Source organism: Chanodichthys erythropterus, chromosome 20 (genome assembly GCF_024489055.1).
Source record: "Chanodichthys erythropterus isolate Z2021 chromosome 20, ASM2448905v1, whole genome shotgun sequence".
NCBI lineage: Eukaryota > Metazoa > Chordata > Actinopteri > Cypriniformes > Xenocyprididae > Chanodichthys > Chanodichthys erythropterus.
The window spans coordinates 288,993-307,048 of NC_090240.1; the positions used below are offsets into that span (position 1 = coordinate 288,993).

Genomic DNA, 18,056 nt, shown 5'->3' on the forward strand with positions numbered 1-18,056 from the left:
CAAAACCTACCCTCTCAAGAACTGCAAACAAAAAGGAGAGACTAACTCGATCAAAAGCTTTCTCCTGGTCGAGGCTCAAAATTGCTAGAGAAAGCTGCCGTTGCTCAGCCCACCCAATAGCATCTCTGATCAAAGTCAAATTTAGGCTGCCAGAGCGGCCTGGTACCCCACAAGTCTGGTCTGGGTGCACCACCTTCCCCACCACAGACCTCATTCGTATAGCTATGACCTTCGCAAGGATTTTATAGTCAGTAGTAAGGAGAGTGATGGGCCTCCAGTTTGCCAAATCTGTCTTATCTCCCTTCTTATACAAAAGGGAGACATGCCCTGTCCTCATAGAAGCTGTGAGTGACCCAGTCATCAGGCTCTCATTATACACCTCAACCAGGTCCTGTCCAATAAGTTGCCAAAAGGAGCAGTATATCTCAACTGGCAACCCATCACAGCCAGGAGCTGTCCCTTTCCTAAGTGATGCCATTGCCTCTTCTGCCTCCTGCAAAGACACCTCCCCTTCTAATGCGGCAGCATCATCACCCTCCAAGACACTCTCTAAACTTGTCAAGAACACCCTCGCCTGAGAGTCTACCAAACCTCGGGGGCTAAAAAGCTGTTTATAAAAAACTGCCACCGTCTTCAACATTTCAGCTGTAGATGTAACATTACCCTTCTCTGTCTTTAACCCTTCTATGCATTTCCTCTGCTGCTGTCTCCTCACAGAGGCAAAAAAATATTTTGATGGACCCTCCTCTAAAAACCGTCTCCTTGCACCCATTTCTAACATAAATTTCTCTGCTTCCTTCATATAAAAACCTTTAACCCTCTCTTGGATAGCATAGAATCTGCCCCACTCCTCAGCTGCCTCTCTGCCCTCCTGAGCCCATAAGGACTGCATCTCCCTAATCCAAACACTAATGAGCCCTCGTCTTTTTACTGCCTTAGCCTCCCCCCACCATCTACAGAAGTTAGCTATTCTCTCTTTTACTCCCTCCCACCACTGAGCCTGCGTTTCAAACAGACACTTCAAATTCTGCCAGGCCCTGTATAGGTGCTTAAACACTTGAACAAAAAACTTATCCTGAAGGAAAGATCTGTTCAACCTCCAAGATCCTCTCCCCCTCTGAATACCCCCAACCTCCATCTCGACTCCTATCATACAATGATCAGACAACCAAACCGGCAAGAAGAAGAAATCATCAACCTTAACTCCTGCTGACACAAACACATAATCCAAACGAGATTTTTCCCCTCTACTATTTCTCCAAGTAAAGCCCTCCAAAGCCCTTCCCACCACTTTAAAGGAGTCATAAAGAGAAAAACTCTTAAGGAGGAAAGCCAAATCACCCTTTGGCTCCCTATCTAAAGAAACATTAAAATCCCCTCCCAAAACCACCTTCCGATTTGTATAAAACAAAGGTTTTAATAAATTAAAGAAACCCCCTCTCTCCTCCCTCTTACTAGGCGCATATACATTAATCAGTCTGATGCTAACACCCCTCCATCTTACATCAGCATACAACACCCTCCCCGGAACTACCATTAAATTCTCTTCAATGACAAATTCCTGAGAGTTAAAAAGTATTCCCACCCCATCTGCCATCACATTCCCTGCCCCCCACATAGATGGACCTTTTCCCCAGTCCTTTGCAAAAAGAAGCTCATCTCTGCTGTTCTCTAAATGACATTCCTGTAAAAACATAATGTCAAAATTAACAGAACTCAAGGACTCAAAAAAAGCTATCCTTCGTTTTGCCATTTTCAATCCTCTTACATTTAGAGTGGCCACCCTCAGCCCCCCCATTTTAGGCAAACACTAAAGAAAAACAGTCCTTATCCCTTATCCCCTCCAAAACCTCCCTTCCCACCCCCTGTGGTACATCCCTTCACCCTTCTAGCTACTACCTCCGTCCACCCCTGAGAATCATCTTCAGTACTCTCCCCACACTCTCCCCACTCCATCCCCCCCTCCCCCCATCCCCCCCCCTCATATACTACTTCTTTAAAAGCTTTAACCGCTCCCGCTCCCTTCCCTGAGTCATGTAAAGATACCAAGTCCTCCAAAGAAACAAAAGTCTTTACTGTCTCAATCTTGCTGCATTTTCGGTCCCTCTCGTCCTCTCCTCCGCCATCTTCTTCCACCGCTCGCCGACGTCCTCTTCCCCCTGATATCTCCATCTCGCTGTCTCCGCCTCCACTTTGCTCAGAAGTTATAATGTCTAAAGCATCCAGTTGCGACCATGTAAACCTGGCTGGGTCTTCAGCTTGTGGAGTATCTTGAATGGTGTTGTTACTAGACACAATTGCAGCCCCGGAAAACACCTCTGCAATATCGATGTCTGACCAGGTCTGTCCAATACCCTGTGACTGCTCCCTCTCTTGAGCTGCCCCCGGAGGACGTGGCTGGTTGACCTCTGCAACTGCTGGTCCTTTGTCCTGGTGATGCACAGCACTTTCCTCAGCCCCCTGGTCTTTATTAGCACCCTCTGTTGCAGCTGTAAGCTCTGTCTGGTTGATTGAAGAGTTGGATGCCTCACACATGAGAGATTCCAAATCTGCTTGCAGATCTTCCCCCTCCTTAAATAAACTAGCGTAGCTCTTCTTTCTGGCTGGACAACCCCGATACAAATGTTCTTTACTTCCACACAGACTGCAATGCTTGGGAGCAGTACATTCCGCCGCCACATGATCCGTCTTCCCACAGAATCTACATCTCTCTCCCTTGCACTCCACTTTCACATGACCCTGCCCTCCACATCTTCGACAATACACGGGCTGTCCGGGATAGTGCAGGAAACCTCTGTTCGGTCCAATAGAAAAGCTGCCTGGAGGGTGCAGCACAGTGCCAGGTGAAGAGGAGTCAAGTCTCAACTTCACCATGTACCTCCTCTTCCCATTCCATATTCCATATCGATCTCTCAAGCGCTCTCCTCCTCTTACAACATCACAATATCTTGCAATAAATGCCAGGACATCGCCATCCAAATATATACAAAAGGGTTGTATATATGAATAGTAAGTGGGATAAAATCCTGAACAAACACAGGCTGAAGCTGCAGGCCCTCCAGCAATTTATGACCTTCCTTTTTCTTCCAGGCTTCAAAAAAACCAACACAGTCCTTCAAAACACAAAAAGTTAAATCCAAAAATCCAGTTGACACAAAATCTTGTAAACAAAAAACTTCAGCAGGCTGTATCTTGAAAAGTCCTCTAAGAATTTCAGTAACAAAAAAATCTCTTCCAAAACGTTGCTTCACCAATTCTTCAGCATCTTTCTTCAACAACACACGAATCGTATTCCTCAACCGCACCATCAAGGCCGACTCTCTTTCGTCGTTCCCCGACATAACTCCTGGGTAAGATACTACACTTGATCTTAGCCAAAAGGCCGAGAAGCGATGCCGTTGCCAAGCAGTGGGGGCAGAGCCGGCAAAGGCGACGCCCATCTGGGCCGCGGTGGGTTTCGTACTTTGCCTCTAGGACCACTGCTGTCGATCAGATCGTTTGTTAAATAGTGGAGATGATTTGAAACAACCTGCTTTCGCGAACTGGTCCTAGGTTTTTCCATCGACCTCCACAAAAGCACCGCAGTACAATTCTCTGGACTCCCTAGGTCGTTCTTGATCAGGAGCGGGGGGGGAAAAAGCTCAACTTTAACATTTGGATAGTGTGACGAGTCCCTCGTTCTTCCTGCTACGGCCGGCCAGTGGGTGTGGCTGGGAGACTCATCAAGTGAACCATGTACACCCGTGCTTCCCTCTATAAAGCTTGGGCTTTGTTTGGCGTGGTGTGTTGCTTGCTCCTGGGTGCTTTGGTTTTGATTTTGGTCTTTGTTTATTTTGAGTTCCTTATTCATTTAAATGTGGTTCTGTCTGATGTTTGGTTATTGATGTGTCTGACAGAAATTGTGTTTGGTTTTGTTGATTTCTTGTTTCATATATTTTCTTATTTATGCTGATAAATCTCTTTTCGTTGCAACCTACCAAGCTGCCTATGTCCTCCGTTTCATTTGTCACGGCTTTGAGCCGGTCGTGACAATAGCGACCACGGGGTCATTTAGAAAACGGCCATGGTCGAGTGCCCCCAAAAGCCTGTCGTCCCTGAAGAAAAACTCAGAACTTTGCGAAACCAGGCGAGCGCACGCAACACCCGATTCCATAAAAGGGGCGTGCAAACACACACGGAGCCACAGACAACGCTACGACTGTTAGAAACCACAGGTTCTCTCGGCACCACCTAATCTTCTTTCAACCAGTATGTCCAGGGGAGAGCGCGAACGCAGTCCCCCACTACCATAAATTATGCAGTCGAGATTCCCACATTTGGGGAATTCGCAGGGGTCAGCACAACCGGAGTGCAATGGCCGAGCCTCGCCCTGGGTGAACCACCTTCCTGATCATGGTGTCTCCCCTGCCAGGTAAGTATGAGTCCCCAGGCCTCCAGTCAGAGGCTACCCTATCCCTCTTTGCCGTCCTCATCAACGGTGACCCCCTCCCCCATCCCAAGCAAAGGAAGGGCGTGTCCCTTCCATTACTTGACTGCGATTTCCGTGACCATGCCTTCAAGCCGGCAAACTGCCAAGCACCTACAGGTGCTGGTCGTATGATTAGAATGTCATCAAAAAGTTGATTTCTTTCACTAATTCCTTTCAAAAAGTCAAACTTGTATATTATGTACATTGCACACAGACTGATATATTTCAAATGTTTATTTCTTTTAATTTTGATGATTATAACTGACAACTAAGGAAAATCCCAAATCCGGTATCTCAGCAAATTTAGAATATTACTTAAGACCAATACAAAGAAAGGATTTTTAGAAATCTTGGCCAACTGAAAACTATAAACATGAAAAGTATGAGCGTGTGCAGCACTCAATACTTAGTTGGGGCTCCTTTTGCCTGAATTACTGCAGCAATGCGGCGTGGCATGGAGTCGATCGGTCTGTGGCACTGCTCAGGTGTTATGAGAGCCCAGGTTGCTCTGATAGTGGCCTTCAGCTCTTCTTAATTGTTGGGTCTGGCATATGGCATCTTCCTCTTCACAATACCCCGTAGATTTTCTATGGGGTTAAGGTCAGGCTTCACCAATTCTTCAGCATCTTTCTTCAACAACACACGAATCGTATTCCTCAACCGCACCATCAAGGCCGACTCTCTTTCGTCGTTCCCCGACATAACTCCTGGGTAAGATACTACACTTGATCTTAGCCAAAAGGCCGAGAAGCGATGCCGTTGCCAAGCAGTGGGGGCAGAGCCGGCAAAGGCGACGCCCATCTGGGCCGCGGTGGGTTTCGTACTTTGCCTCTAGGACCACTGCTGTCGATCAGATCGTTTGTTAAATAGTGGAGATGATTTGAAACAACCTGCTTTCGCGAACTGGTCCTAGGTTTTTCCATCGACCTCCACAAAAGCACCGCAGTACAATTCTCTGGACTCCCTAGGTCGTTCTTGATCAGGAGGGGGGGGGGGAAGCTCAACTTTAACATTTGGATAGTGTGACGAGTCCCTCGTTCTTCCTGCTACGGCCGGCCAGTGGGTGTGGCTGGGAGACTCATCAAGTGAACCATGTACACCCGTGCTTCCCTCTATAAAGCTTGGGCTTTGTTTGGCGTGGTGTGTTGCTTGCTCCTGGGTGCTTTGGTTTTGATTTTGGTCTTTGTTTATTTTGAGTTCCTTATTCATTTAAATGTGGTTCTGTCTGATGTTTGGTTATTGATGTGTCTGACAGAAATTGTGTTTGGTTTTGTTGATTTCTTGTTTCATATATTTTCTTATTTATGCTGATAAATCTCTTTTCGTTGCAACCTACCAAGCTGCCTATGTCCTCCGTTTCATTTGTCACGGCTTTGAGCCGGTCGTGACAATAGCGACCACGGGGTCATTTAGAAAACGGCCGTGGTCGAGTGCCCCCAAAAGCCTGTCGTCCCTGAAGGAAAACTCAGAACTTTGCGAAACCAGGCGAGCGCACGCAACACCCGATTCCATAAAAGGGGCGTGCAAACACACACGGAGCCACAGACAACGCTACGACTGTTAGAAACCACAGGTTCTCTCGGCACCACCTAATCTTCTTTCAACCAGTATGTCCAGGGGAGAGCGCGAACGCAGTCCCCCACTACCATAAATTATGCAGTCGAGATTCCCACATTTGGGGAATTCGCAGGGGTCAGCACAACCGGAGTGCAATGGCCGAGCCTCGCCCTGGGTGAACCACCTTCCTGATCATGGTGTCTCCCCTGCCAGGTAAGTATGAGTCCCCAGGCCTCCAGTCAGAGGCTACCCTATCCCTCTTTGCCGTCCTCATCAACGGTGACCCCCTCCCCACCCCAAGCAAAGGAAGGGCGTGTCCCTTCCATTACTTGACTGCGATTTCCGTGACCATGCCTTCAAGCCGGCAAACTGCCAAGCACCTACAGGTGCTGGTCGTATGATTAGAATGTCATCAAAAAGTTGATTTCTTTCACTAATTCCTTTCAAAAAGTCAAACTTGTATATTATGTACATTGCACACAGACTGATATATTTCAAATGTTTATTTCTTTTAATTTTGATGATTATAACTGACAACTAAGGAAAATCCCAAATCCGGTATCTCAGCAAATTTAGAATATTACTTAAGACCAATACAAAGAAAGGATTTTTAGAAATCTTGGCCAACTGAAAACTATAAACATGAAAAGTATGAGCGTGTGCAGCACTCAATACTTAGTTGGGGCTCCTTTTGCCTGAATTACTGCAGCAATGCGGCGTGGCATGGAGTCGATCGGTCTGTGGCACTGCTCAGGTGTTATGAGAGCCCAGGTTGCTCTGATAGTGGCCTTCAGCTCTTCTTAATTGTTGGGTCTGGCATATGGCATCTTCCTCTTCACAATACCCCGTAGATTTTCTATGGGGTTAAGGTCAGGCGAGTTTGCTGGCCAATTAAGAACAGGGATACCATGGTCCTTAAACCGGGTACTGGTAGCTTTGGCACTGTGTGCAGGTGCCAAGTCCTGTTGGGAAATGAAATCTGCATCTCCATAAAGTTGGTCAGCAGCAGGAAGCATGAAGTGCTCTAAAACTTCCTGGTATACGGCTGCGTTGACCTTGGACCTCAGAAAACACAGTGGGCCAACACCAGCAGATGACATGGCACCCCAAACCATCACTGACTGTGGAAACTTTAGGCTGGCCCTCAAGCGACGTGGATTGTGTGCCTCTCCTCTCTTCCTCCAGACTCTGGGACCCCGATTTCCAAAGGAAATGCCAAATTGACTTTCATCAGAGAACGTAACTTTGGACCACTCAGCAGCAGTCCAGTCCTTTTTGTCGAGGCGCCTCTGACGCTGTCTGTTGTTCAAGAGTGGCTTGACACAAGGAACGAGACAGCTGAAAACCATGTCTTGCATACGTCTGTGCGTAGGGGTTCTTGAAGCACTGACTCCAGCTGCAGTCCACTCTTTGTGAATCTCCCCCACATTTTTGAATGGGTTCTGTTTCACAGTCCTCTCCAGGGTGCGGTTATCCCTATTGCTAGTACACTTTTTTTTCTACCACATCTTTTCCTTCCCTTCGCCTCTCTATTAATGTGCTTGGACACAGAGCTCTGCGAACAGCCAGCCTCTTTTGCAATGACCTTTTGTGTCTTGGCCTCCTTGTGCAAGGTGTCAGTGGTCGTCTTTTGGACAACTGTCAAGTCAGCAGTCTTCCCCATGACTGTGTAGCCTACAGAACTAGACTGAGAGACCATTTAAAGGCCTTTGCAGGTGTTTTGAGTTAATTAGCTGATAAGAGTGTGTGGCACCAGGTGTCTTCAATATTGAACCTTTTCACAATATTCTAATTTTCTGAGATAGTGACTTTGGGATTTTCCATAGTTGTCAGCTATACTCATCAAAATGAAAAGAAATAAACATGTGAAACCTCTCAGTCTGTGTGTAATGAATGAATATGATATATACAAGTTTCACTTTTTGAAAGGAATTAGTGAAATAAATCAACTTTTTGATGACATTCTAATTATATGACCAGCACCTGTACACGAGCTGCGGTCCTTTAGACCAGTGGTTCCCATCAGTCAGGCGTGTTTGATTAGATGTCTCCCTGATCAAACACACCCGATCCAACTCATCAGCTCGTTGGTAAAGACTCCAAGACCTCAGACGGGCGCATCAGACAAGAGTGACATTCAAGACGTGCAGTGCTGGTTTGGGAACCGCTGCTTTGGAACAACGGCGACCGTTTCATAAGGGTGCGAGACGGTGCCACCCTGCCAGCCACCCCACCGCAGGTACATAGAGACTCCTTGTGAAGCTCCAGCGACATTCCCTCTGCTATTAACCACAACGATTTGCAGTCCCCCAAAAGGGGAAGCACACCGTTCCTGGAGACACTGCAATACCAGGTCGATGCGTGGAGTGGACGGAGCAAGCCCCGGTTCCGGCTCCATGAGCCAAAAATCCATTTAATATGTAGTCCCCAGATAGGGGACGTATCAGATATTAAACTGATAAGAACAGATTTTTTTTTTTTTTTTTTGAAAAGTTTTATTGTCACATTTTCATTCATTTTTTTTCACACACATTTTCATTTTCGACCACACATTTTTTTTTTTTTTTTTTTTTTTTTTAAAACAAGCAATAATAAGTAACGTCAGCCATTGTGTTTTGTCTTGTTTGTTTCAAGTCCATTTTGTGTGTGTGTTAAAATGTGTGGGCATCTTAAAAGTAAAATACAAAATTTAAAACAAGCATCTCGTTCTTTTTTCTCTAATAAAATCCAATTTCATTTGATAAAACACAATAAACCATTTCAACTAAAACATCATCTGTTGTACAGGATCGAGGGTGAGTCCTTATCAAGAATTTCCATTCACTCCAGGTCTCCAGAACAGGCCCAAGACTCCCCGCTTCCGGGGCCCAGCGGAAATCCCCTCTCCTCCGGCCCGCTGGCCCGCTGTTCCCGTAGCCGGTGTGGTGAGGGTGCATCTACGGGCGGCCAAGGTCGGTGGCGGCCGGGACCTTCTCGTGCGACCCCGGCCCCCCGTCCGAATAACGACGTGCGGCCCACCCTGCAGCATAGATCTTATCCTCTAGCTCGCACGCGTGGAGGGTCACCGTCACGCGTTTCCCCACCCGCAGGTTTCTGGTTGCCCAGAAGGCATCCGTGATCACGGTTAGGGTGAGCCAGAGCGAGGTAAAATCTGTGCGGTGTCAAGTCCTTCAAGCCCTGACCCACCCCTAGGATGGCGAGCTTGTAATCCACCTGGGCCCCACCCGCTGGCAGGCACGGGAAAAACAGGGGGCCGGTCTTGGCCCACAGGTCCCGCGCAGCGCCGCACTCCCAGAGCAGATGATGGACGGTCTCCGGGGAACCACATCCGGACGGTGGGCTGGTGGTGTTTTTGGCGATGCCTCTGGAGTGCGTAACCGCCCTGGCCGGGAGGATCTCGTGGGCCAGCCTCCACGCGCAGGCTTTGGGCCTGTTCTGGAGAGCTGGGTGGGCTGCGTTCCTCCAAACGTCTTTGGCCTCACCTAGTGTGAGGCCTGGAATTGGACTCACCGATTCCCGATCCTGCACAAGAGAGATTAGAGACTTGTGGTTAGTTAAAATGGTGGCATCCTTTCTTTCCAATGAGTGTTTCTTTAAAAAGGTCTTAATAAAACTGTACTCTTTTGGCATATTAAAAGACACTGGACTTTTAAGATCAATTGGTAAAACTCTCAACGCTCTTAGGTAAGACCCCATCCAGAAACGAGCCATAGCCGCTGTCTTGTTCTCTCTGGATGAGGTCAATGCATATTGGACATGGAGGGCGGCAAAGCGGCTTCCTAAAAACAAGTGGGGGTCTGGGAGGCCTTTCCCGCCATTCTCCGGCCTTTTCTTAACGACCTCCCTCTTCAGTCGTTCCCACTTGGACCCCCACAGGAAATAAAATACCGCCCTCTCCAGGTTGGCCAGGAATCTTCTTGGGGGACTAAAAACAGAACAGACAAGTAAAATTAGGGGTAAAATCACTGCTTTAAAAATTAAAATCTTTCCTTCAATCGTCATTTGTCTTAGTCCCCAAAACCCCAGTCTTTGCCTAACTTTCCCTAAGATGTCAGTCCAGTTCCCCCGTCCTCCACCCTCTTTGTCAAACTTTACACCTAAAACTGTCAGGTCATTGTCTTTAAAATCCAAATCCAGTCCACCTGTGTCCACGTTTCCCCACGGCCCGAAGAGCTGGGCCTCGGACTTACTCCTATTGAGCTTGGCGCCCGAGGCCCGACCGTACCAGTCAGTCAAGTCCAATGCTCTTCGTACCGATAAAAGGTCAGTCGCTAAAAGGGTTACGTCGTCCATATATAAAACACAGGTCGCTGTCAGTCCACCAGTCCCTGGGATGTCCAGTCCTTTAATCCATTTATCCCTTCTCAAGATTTGTGCCAGTGGCTCAATGCAGGCCACATACAGTAGGGGAGATAAAGGACACCCCTGACGGACGCCGCTGTGAATGTTTACAGCTTTGGATAGATGCCCATTAACTGCAAATTTACTGACTAGGCTGTTGTAAAGCAGTCCCACCCAAGCTATAAACCTCCCTGGGAACCCCATTTTTTCCAGTACCTTAAAAAGGAACTGGTGCGAGATGCGGTCAAAAGCTTTTTCAAAATCTAAATTTAGGACTACTAGCCGAATATTTCTGTCTCTCGCGTAACAGATGGCGTCTCTAATCAGCACCAGGCTGTCTGTGATCTTCCTACCGGGCACAGCGCATGCTTGATCCAGGTGGATTACGTCCTCTAGAACAGTCGACATGCGTGTGGCTAAAATCTTACTAAAAAGTTTACAGTCAAAATTTAAAAGCGTGATTGGTCGCCAGTTCTTCAAGTCAGTCCTGTCTCCTTTTTTGTATAATAATGAAACTATCCCTACTCTAAAGCTGTCCGGAAGTCTGTCGAGAGTCTCAAATTCTTTAAAAACTGTCAGTAGGTCATGTGCTAAAATGTCCCAGAAAGTCAGATAAAACTCAAAGGGGAGTCCATCCATGCCTGGGGACTTCCCCTTTTTAAAACCTTTGAGGGATTCTTTTAATTCTAAAAGAGTAAAATCCTGGGCTAAAAGCACGTTTGGACTCTTTATCTTTTTATCTAAAAAATCTAAAACTTCCTTTAAGATGCCGTCGTGTGCTTCTTTTGGACTATATAAATTACTCATAAAAATGTTTCTATTTCACCTAAAATTTCCTCCATGTTTTTTGCCTCCCTCCCTCCAAAAGTTTTTAAAATGGTTATTGACCCTCCCCGAGAAATAGTCTTTTTAAAAAAATATCGTGTACACTTTTCACCTTCTTCTATATCTTTTTCTATGCATCTTAAAATGACTCCCTTACTTTGAGCTTCGGATAAAACAGGTTGACATTTCTTTCTTTACTTCCTTTATTTCCTCTTTAAAATCCAATCCATTATTTAAAAGGTTAAAATATCTCTGCAGTCTTTTTTGCAGCCCCATCATGCATCTTTTTTCTTTGTTCTTTTTCTCTTTACCTATTTTTCTAAAAAAATGTCCTGTCTTTTGTTTCACCATCTCCCACCACTGTGCCCGTGAGTCGTAAAAGTCCTGGAGAGTCTGCCATTGGCTGAACTGCTCCCTATACTCTCTAACCACTTCTTCATCCTCTAATAGGGAGCAGTTCAGCTTCCACAGCCCTCCCCCTACTGTCACACCCGTGGGTAGTGAAAGGGTGCAGGAGAGCATCATGTGATCAGTGAAGAAAAGGGGGGTCAATGTTGCATCGGTTGGCGGGCAGTCTCTTGTAAAAATATAGTCAATTCGAGAGGCTCTGGCGCCATCACCACTGAACCAGGTGAAGCCCTCCTCTCTCTGATGCATTGTTTTAAAACAGTCGACTAACTTAAAATCTTTGACTATATTTTGTAATAAAACCGATGTCTTGTCGACCTTAAAATCCTCTCCTACCCTCTTTCTATCCTTTCTTGTTAAAACACAATTAAAATCCCCTGCTACCACTAGGGGAGCCCTACCTAACATGTGGGGCTGCAAATCTTCTAAAAGCTCGTATCTCTCATTTTTTCCTGTAAAACCATACATATTTAAAACATTAAAATCCTTACCTAAAAAAGTCAGATTAACTAAAATTGCCCGCCCATCCCTCACCACAGTGCTGCCCTTCACCAAGATATTGGGATTATTAATTAAAAAGGCAACACCGTCATTTTTGTTAAAATTGGAGCCACTCCAGATGGAGGGTCCTGGGGTCCAAAGTTCTTGCCATCTCCTGTAGTTTGTTAAAAAAGGCAGAGCACACTCTTGCAATAAATAAATATCTGACTTAAAATTTTTTAAACTTGATAAAACACTCTGTGCTCGTAAGAGTAGACCTCACACTTATGACTTTGATTTTAGAGATAGTGAGGGCAATGAGCAGTATGGTTAAAAATATGAACTTATCTTTTGTCTTGAGATTAAAAGGGAAACAGAATTACAGACTGCAGACATTAAAAACGGATTAAAATCATGTTATTTCACTGTGGCATTTGCCTCTCCTTTTCCCCAGAAAAAAAGGGATCAGGAGGGCAAATGCTCGCCACCTCAAGAGTCCACAGAGAGAACCTCTTGTGGCTCTTTGGGTGACGATGTTCTCAGCTTGATGTGCAGGAAAGAGACTTCATTGGGAGACTCTGCGGGCCACATACGGTCTAGATCTTCCGAAGCGGAACTATCTAGCCGATGCGCCGCCCGCAGCCTTTTCTCCTCTGTATGTGACAGAATGGAGATCTCGCAGTCCTTTTCTGCACTTGAGCATTTGGGAGTGAACAGTCAGCTTCACTCCCACTTGATGGCATACTTATCTCAGAAACGGTGTTGAGGGAGGAAACCGTTTCCTCCTCTTCATCTTTTGTATCATTTCCTTTCTCTTGTCTGGGAGTGGTTCCTCTCCCCCTGTTTCGTTTCAATCTGTGACTCTGCCCCTTTAGCCGCCCCACTTCCTCTTTCCTGCCCAATCCCTGAGGTTGGCAGAGAATTTGAATTTCCCGCCAAAACCTCAGGGACCGCCTCCTCCTCCCTTTGTTCTTCTGTTTGCTCTGATTGTGGGGCGGCCATTTTGTTGCCTTTAAGTTTGTTGGCAAAGCTTTTTGGGCAATCTCTGTAGAGATGGTTTGATTCTCCACACAGGTTGCACCGCCTGCCATTGGTACACTCTTCAAAATTGTGACCAATTTCTCTGCATTTCCCACATACAATTTCTTGGCATGCTTCAGCCAAATGCCCAAACTTTGCCACATTTTCTGCATAATTTGGGCATGCCCTGGTAATGAATGTAGCCTCTGTTCTCACCCAGCACAATCATAGAAGGCAGATGCTTCAGGCCCTGGTAGCTCCCGGCATCTTCCCATTGTTTAATGGGAATTCGCCAGGAGCATGTCCAGATGCCATCCTCATCTAAAACCTTGACTGGCTGGCCTCGAACCGTGCAAAATCTACCCAGCCAGACACAAATGTCCTCCCCAGTCACTGTCTCATTAAACATTCTAACAATCACAGTTTTAAGTGTATTATCAGATAGCTTTTCAACAGTAAACATGGAGAACTGGGATTTTACTGATTCAAATCTGTGCCAAAAATCATTCAGGTGGGAAACAGCTCTAAAGCTAACATCATAGCCTTTGTTCAGGGGCAGAGTCATCAATACAATTCAGTTCTTCAGGTTTAAAATGTAAGGTCTTCTGGAGAAGCTTTCTGGAGAAGTCGAGACGTGACATCCCCAAGAGCCTTCCATCAACTTCTCTGAATAAAAAACGCACGCTGTGGTGCCTCCGCAAGCCGGCACGGGCAGCCGACATGGTGGAGGCACCAACAGCCTAAAACAAACTTTACAAATCAAAAAACCAATAAATAAATTACCAAATAAATAAATAAATAAATAAATAAATAAAACCTTACCTTAAAACAGCTTGTTCGCAAAAACAGTAGCAGCAATTTCAAATATACCTCTTGAAAGTTGGGGGCTCGCGATACAGCAAGACCTCGAGCCAGGAAACCCTCAAAAGGCGATCGCAGCTCAACCTGACGACAAGATACTTGATCTTAGCCAAAAGGCCGAGAAGCGATGCCGTTGCCAAGCAGTGGGGGCAGAGCCGGCAAAGGCGACGCCCATCTGGGCCGCGGTGGGTTTCGTACTTTGCCTCTAGGACCACTGCTGTCGATCAGATCGTTTGTTAAATAGTGGAGATGATTTGAAACAACCTGCTTTCGCGAACTGGTCCTAGGTTTTTCCATCGACCTCCACAAAAGCACCGCAGTACAATTCTCTGGACTCCCTAGGTCGTTCTTGATCAGGAGGGGGGGAAAAAAAAAAAAGCTCAACTTTAACATTTGGATAGTGTGACGAGTCCCTCGTTCTTCCTGCTACGGCCGGCCAGTGGGTGTGGCTGGGAGACTCATCAAGTGAACCATGTACACCCGTGCTTCCCTCTATAAAGCTTGGGCTTTGTTTGGCGTGGTGTGTTGCTTGCTCCTGGGTGCTTTGGTTTTGATTTTGGTCTTTGTTTATTTTGAGTTCCTTATTCATTTAAATGTGGTTCTGTCTGATGTTTGGTTATTGATGTGTCTGACAGAAATTGTGTTTGGTTTTGTTGATTTCTGGTTTCATATATTTTCTTATTTATGCTGATAAATCTCTTTTCGTTGCAACCTACCAAGCTGCCTATGTCCTCCGTTTCATTTGTCACGGCTTTGAGCCGGTCGTGACACTAGCGACCACGGGGTCATTTAGAAAACGGCCATGGTCGAGTGCCCCCAAAAGCCTGTCGTCCCTGAAGGAAAACTCAGAACTTTGCGAAACCAGGCGAGCGCACGCAACACCCGATTCCATAAAAGGGGCGTGCAAACACACACGGAGCCACAGACAACGCTACGACTGTTAGAAACCACAGGTTCTCTCGGCACCACCTAATCTTCTTTCAACCAGTATGTCCAGGGGAGAGCGCGAACGCAGTCCCCCACTACCATAAATTATGCAGTCGAGATTCCCACATTTGGGGAATTCGCAGGGGTCAGCACAACCGGAGTGCAATGGCCGAGCCTCGCCCTGGGTGAACCACCTTCCTGATCATGGTGTCTCCCCTGCCAGGTAAGTATGAGTCCCCAGGCCTCCAGTCAGAGGCTACCCTATCCCTCTTTGCCGTCCTCATCAACGGTGACCCCCTCCCCCACCCCAAGCAAAGGAAGGGCGTGTCCCTTCCATTACTTGACTGCGATTTCCGTGACCATGCCTTCAAGCCGGCAAACTGCCAAGCACCTACAGGTGCTGGTCGTATGATTAGAATGTCATCAAAAAGTTGATTTCTTTCACTAATTCCTTTCAAAAAGTCAAACTTGTATATTATGTACATTGCACACAGACTGATATATTTCAAATGTTTATTTCTTTTAATTTTGATGATTATAACTGACAACTAAGGAAAATCCCAAATCCGGTATCTCAGCAAATTTAGAATATTACTTAAGACCAATACAAAGAAAGGATTTTTAGAAATCTTGGCCAACTGAAAACTATAAACATGAAAAGTATGAGCGTGTGCAGCACTCAATACTTAGTTGGGGCTCCTTTTGCCTGAATTACTGCAGCAATGCGGCGTGGCATGGAGTCGATCGGTCTGTGGCACTGCTCAGGTGTTATGAGAGCCCAGGTTGCTCTGATAGTGGCCTTCAGCTCTTCTTAATTGTTGGGTCTGGCATATGGCATCTTCCTCTTCACAATACCCCGTAGATTTTCTATGGGGTTAAGGTCAGGCGAGTTTGCTGGCCAATTAAGAACAGGGATACCATGGTCCTTAAACCGGGTACTGGTAGCTTTGGCACTGTGTGCAGGTGCCAAGTCCTGTTGGGAAATGAAATCTGCATCTCCATAAAGTTGGTCAGCAGCAGGAAGCATGAAGTGCTCTAAAACTTCCTGGTATACGGCTGCGTTGACCTTGGACCTCAGAAAACACAGTGGGCCAACACCAGCAGATGACATGGCACCCCAAACCATCACTGACTGTGGAAACTTTAGGCTGGCCCTCAAGCGACGTGGATTGTGTGCCTCTCCTCTCTTCCTCCAGACTCTGGGACCCCGATTTCCAAAGGAAATGCCAAATTGACTTTCATCAGAGAACGTAACTTTGGACCACTCAGCAGCAGTCCAGTCCTTTTTGTCGAGGCGCCTCTGACGCTGTCTGTTGTTCAAGAGTGGCTTGACACAAGGAACGAGACAGCTGAAAACCATGTCTTGCATACGTCTGTGCGTAGGGGTTCTTGAAGCACTGACTCCAGCTGCAGTCCACTCTTTGTGAATCTCCCCCACATTTTTGAATGGGTTCTGTTTCACAGTCCTCTCCAGGGTGCGGTTATCCCTATTGCTAGTACACTTTTTTCTACCACATCTTTTCCTTCCCTTCGCCTCTCTATTAATGTGCTTGGACACAGAGCTCTGCGAACAGCCAGCCTCTTTTGCAATGACCTTTTGTGTCTTGGCCTCCTTGTGCAAGGTGTCAGTGGTCGTCTTTTGGACAACTGTCAAGTCAGCAGTCTTCCCCATGACTGTGTAGCCTACAGAACTAGACTGAGAGACCATTTAAAGGCCTTTGCAGGTGTTTTGAGTTAATTAGCTGATAAGAGTGTGTGGCACCAGGTGTCTTCAATATTGAACCTTTTCACAATATTCTAATTTTCTGAGATAGTGACTTTGGGATTTTCCATAGTTGTCAGCTATACTCATCAAAATGAAAAGAAATAAACATGTGAAACCTCTCAGTCTGTGTGTAATGAATGAATATGATATATACAAGTTTCACTTTTTGAAAGGAATTAGTGAAATAAATCAACTTTTTGATGACATTCTAATTATATGACCAGCACCTGTACACGAGCTGCGGTCCTTTAGACCAGTGGTTCCCATCAGTCAGGCGTGTTTGATTAGATGTCTCCCTGATCAAACACACCCGATCCAACTCATCAGCTCGTTGGTAAAGACTCCAAGACCTCAGACGGGCGCATCAGACAAGAGTGACATTCAAGACGTGCAGTGCTGGTTTGGGAACCGCTGCTTTGGAACAACGGCGACCGTTTCATAAGGGTGCGAGACGGTGCCACCCTGCCAGCCACCCCACCGCAGGTACATAGAGACTCCTTGTGAAGCTCCAGCGACATTCCCTCTGCTATTAACCACAACGATTTGCAGTCCCCCAAAAGGGGAAGCACACCGTTCCTGGAGACACTGCAATACCAGGTCGATGCGTGGAGTGGACGGAGCAAGCCCCGGTTCCGGCTCCATGAGCCAAAAATCCATTTAATATGTAGTCCCCAGATAGGGGACGTATCAGATATTAAACTGATAAGAACAGATACTACACTTGATCTTAGCCAAAAGGCCGAGAAGCGATGCCGTTGCCAAGCAGTGGGGGCAGAGCCGGCAAAGGCGACGCCCATCTGGGCCGCGGTGGGTTTCGTACTTTGCCTCTAGGACCACTGCTGTCGATCAGATCGTTTGTTAAATAGTGGAGATGATTTGAAACAACCTGCTTTCGCGAACTGGTCCTAGGTTTTTCCATCGACCTCCACAAAAGCACCGCAGTACAATTCTCTGGACTCCCTAGGTCGTTCTTGATCAGGAGGGGGGAAAAAAAAAAAGCTCAACTTTAACATTTGGATAGTGTGACGAGTCCCTCGTTCTTCCTGCTACGGCCGGCCAGTGGGTGTGGCTGGGAGACTCATCAAGTGAACCATGTACACCCGTGCTTCCCTCTATAAAGCTTGGGCTTTGTTTGGCGTGGTGTGTTGCTTGCTCCTGGGTGCTTTGGTTTTGATTTTGGTCTTTGTTTATTTTGAGTTCCTTATTCATTTAAATGTGGTTCTGTCTGATGTTTGGTTATTGATGTGTCTGACAGAAATTGTGTTTGGTTTTGTTGATTTCTGGTTTCATATATTTTCTTATTTATGCTGATAAATCTCTTTTCGTTGCAACCTACCAAGCTGCCTATGTCCTCCGTTTCATTTGTCACGGCTTTGAGCCGGTCGTGACACTAGCGACCACGGG

The 18,056-nt window shown here is 46.5% G+C and overlaps 5 non-coding genes and 1 pseudogene across 5 annotated transcripts; all 6 read right to left on the reverse strand.

The window, feature by feature from the left end:
- Positions 1–3,194: 3,194 nt before the first annotated feature.
- On the reverse strand, positions 3,195–3,394 carry LOC137010330 (U2 spliceosomal RNA). Its single transcript, XR_010893351.1, has one exon. It is a non-coding gene; the product is annotated as a U2 spliceosomal RNA (small nuclear RNA).
- Positions 3,395–4,255: 861 nt separating this feature from the next.
- On the reverse strand, positions 4,256–4,419 carry LOC137009898 (U1 spliceosomal RNA). Its single transcript, XR_010892986.1, has one exon. It is a non-coding gene; the product is annotated as a U1 spliceosomal RNA (small nuclear RNA).
- A 1,663-nt stretch (positions 4,420–6,082) lies between these two features.
- On the reverse strand, positions 6,083–6,246 carry LOC137009899 (U1 spliceosomal RNA). Its single transcript, XR_010892987.1, has one exon. It is a non-coding gene; the product is annotated as a U1 spliceosomal RNA (small nuclear RNA).
- Positions 6,247–8,341: 2,095 nt separating this feature from the next.
- On the reverse strand, positions 8,342–8,522 carry LOC137010224 (U2 spliceosomal RNA; annotated as a pseudogene).
- A 6,432-nt stretch (positions 8,523–14,954) lies between these two features.
- Positions 14,955–15,118, reverse strand: LOC137009900 (U1 spliceosomal RNA). The gene has a single exon (XR_010892988.1). It is a non-coding gene; the product is annotated as a U1 spliceosomal RNA (small nuclear RNA).
- A 2,094-nt stretch (positions 15,119–17,212) lies between these two features.
- LOC137010097 (U2 spliceosomal RNA) lies at positions 17,213–17,403 on the reverse strand. Its single transcript, XR_010893175.1, has one exon. It is a non-coding gene; the product is annotated as a U2 spliceosomal RNA (small nuclear RNA).
- Between the last annotated feature and the right edge of the window lie 653 nt (positions 17,404–18,056).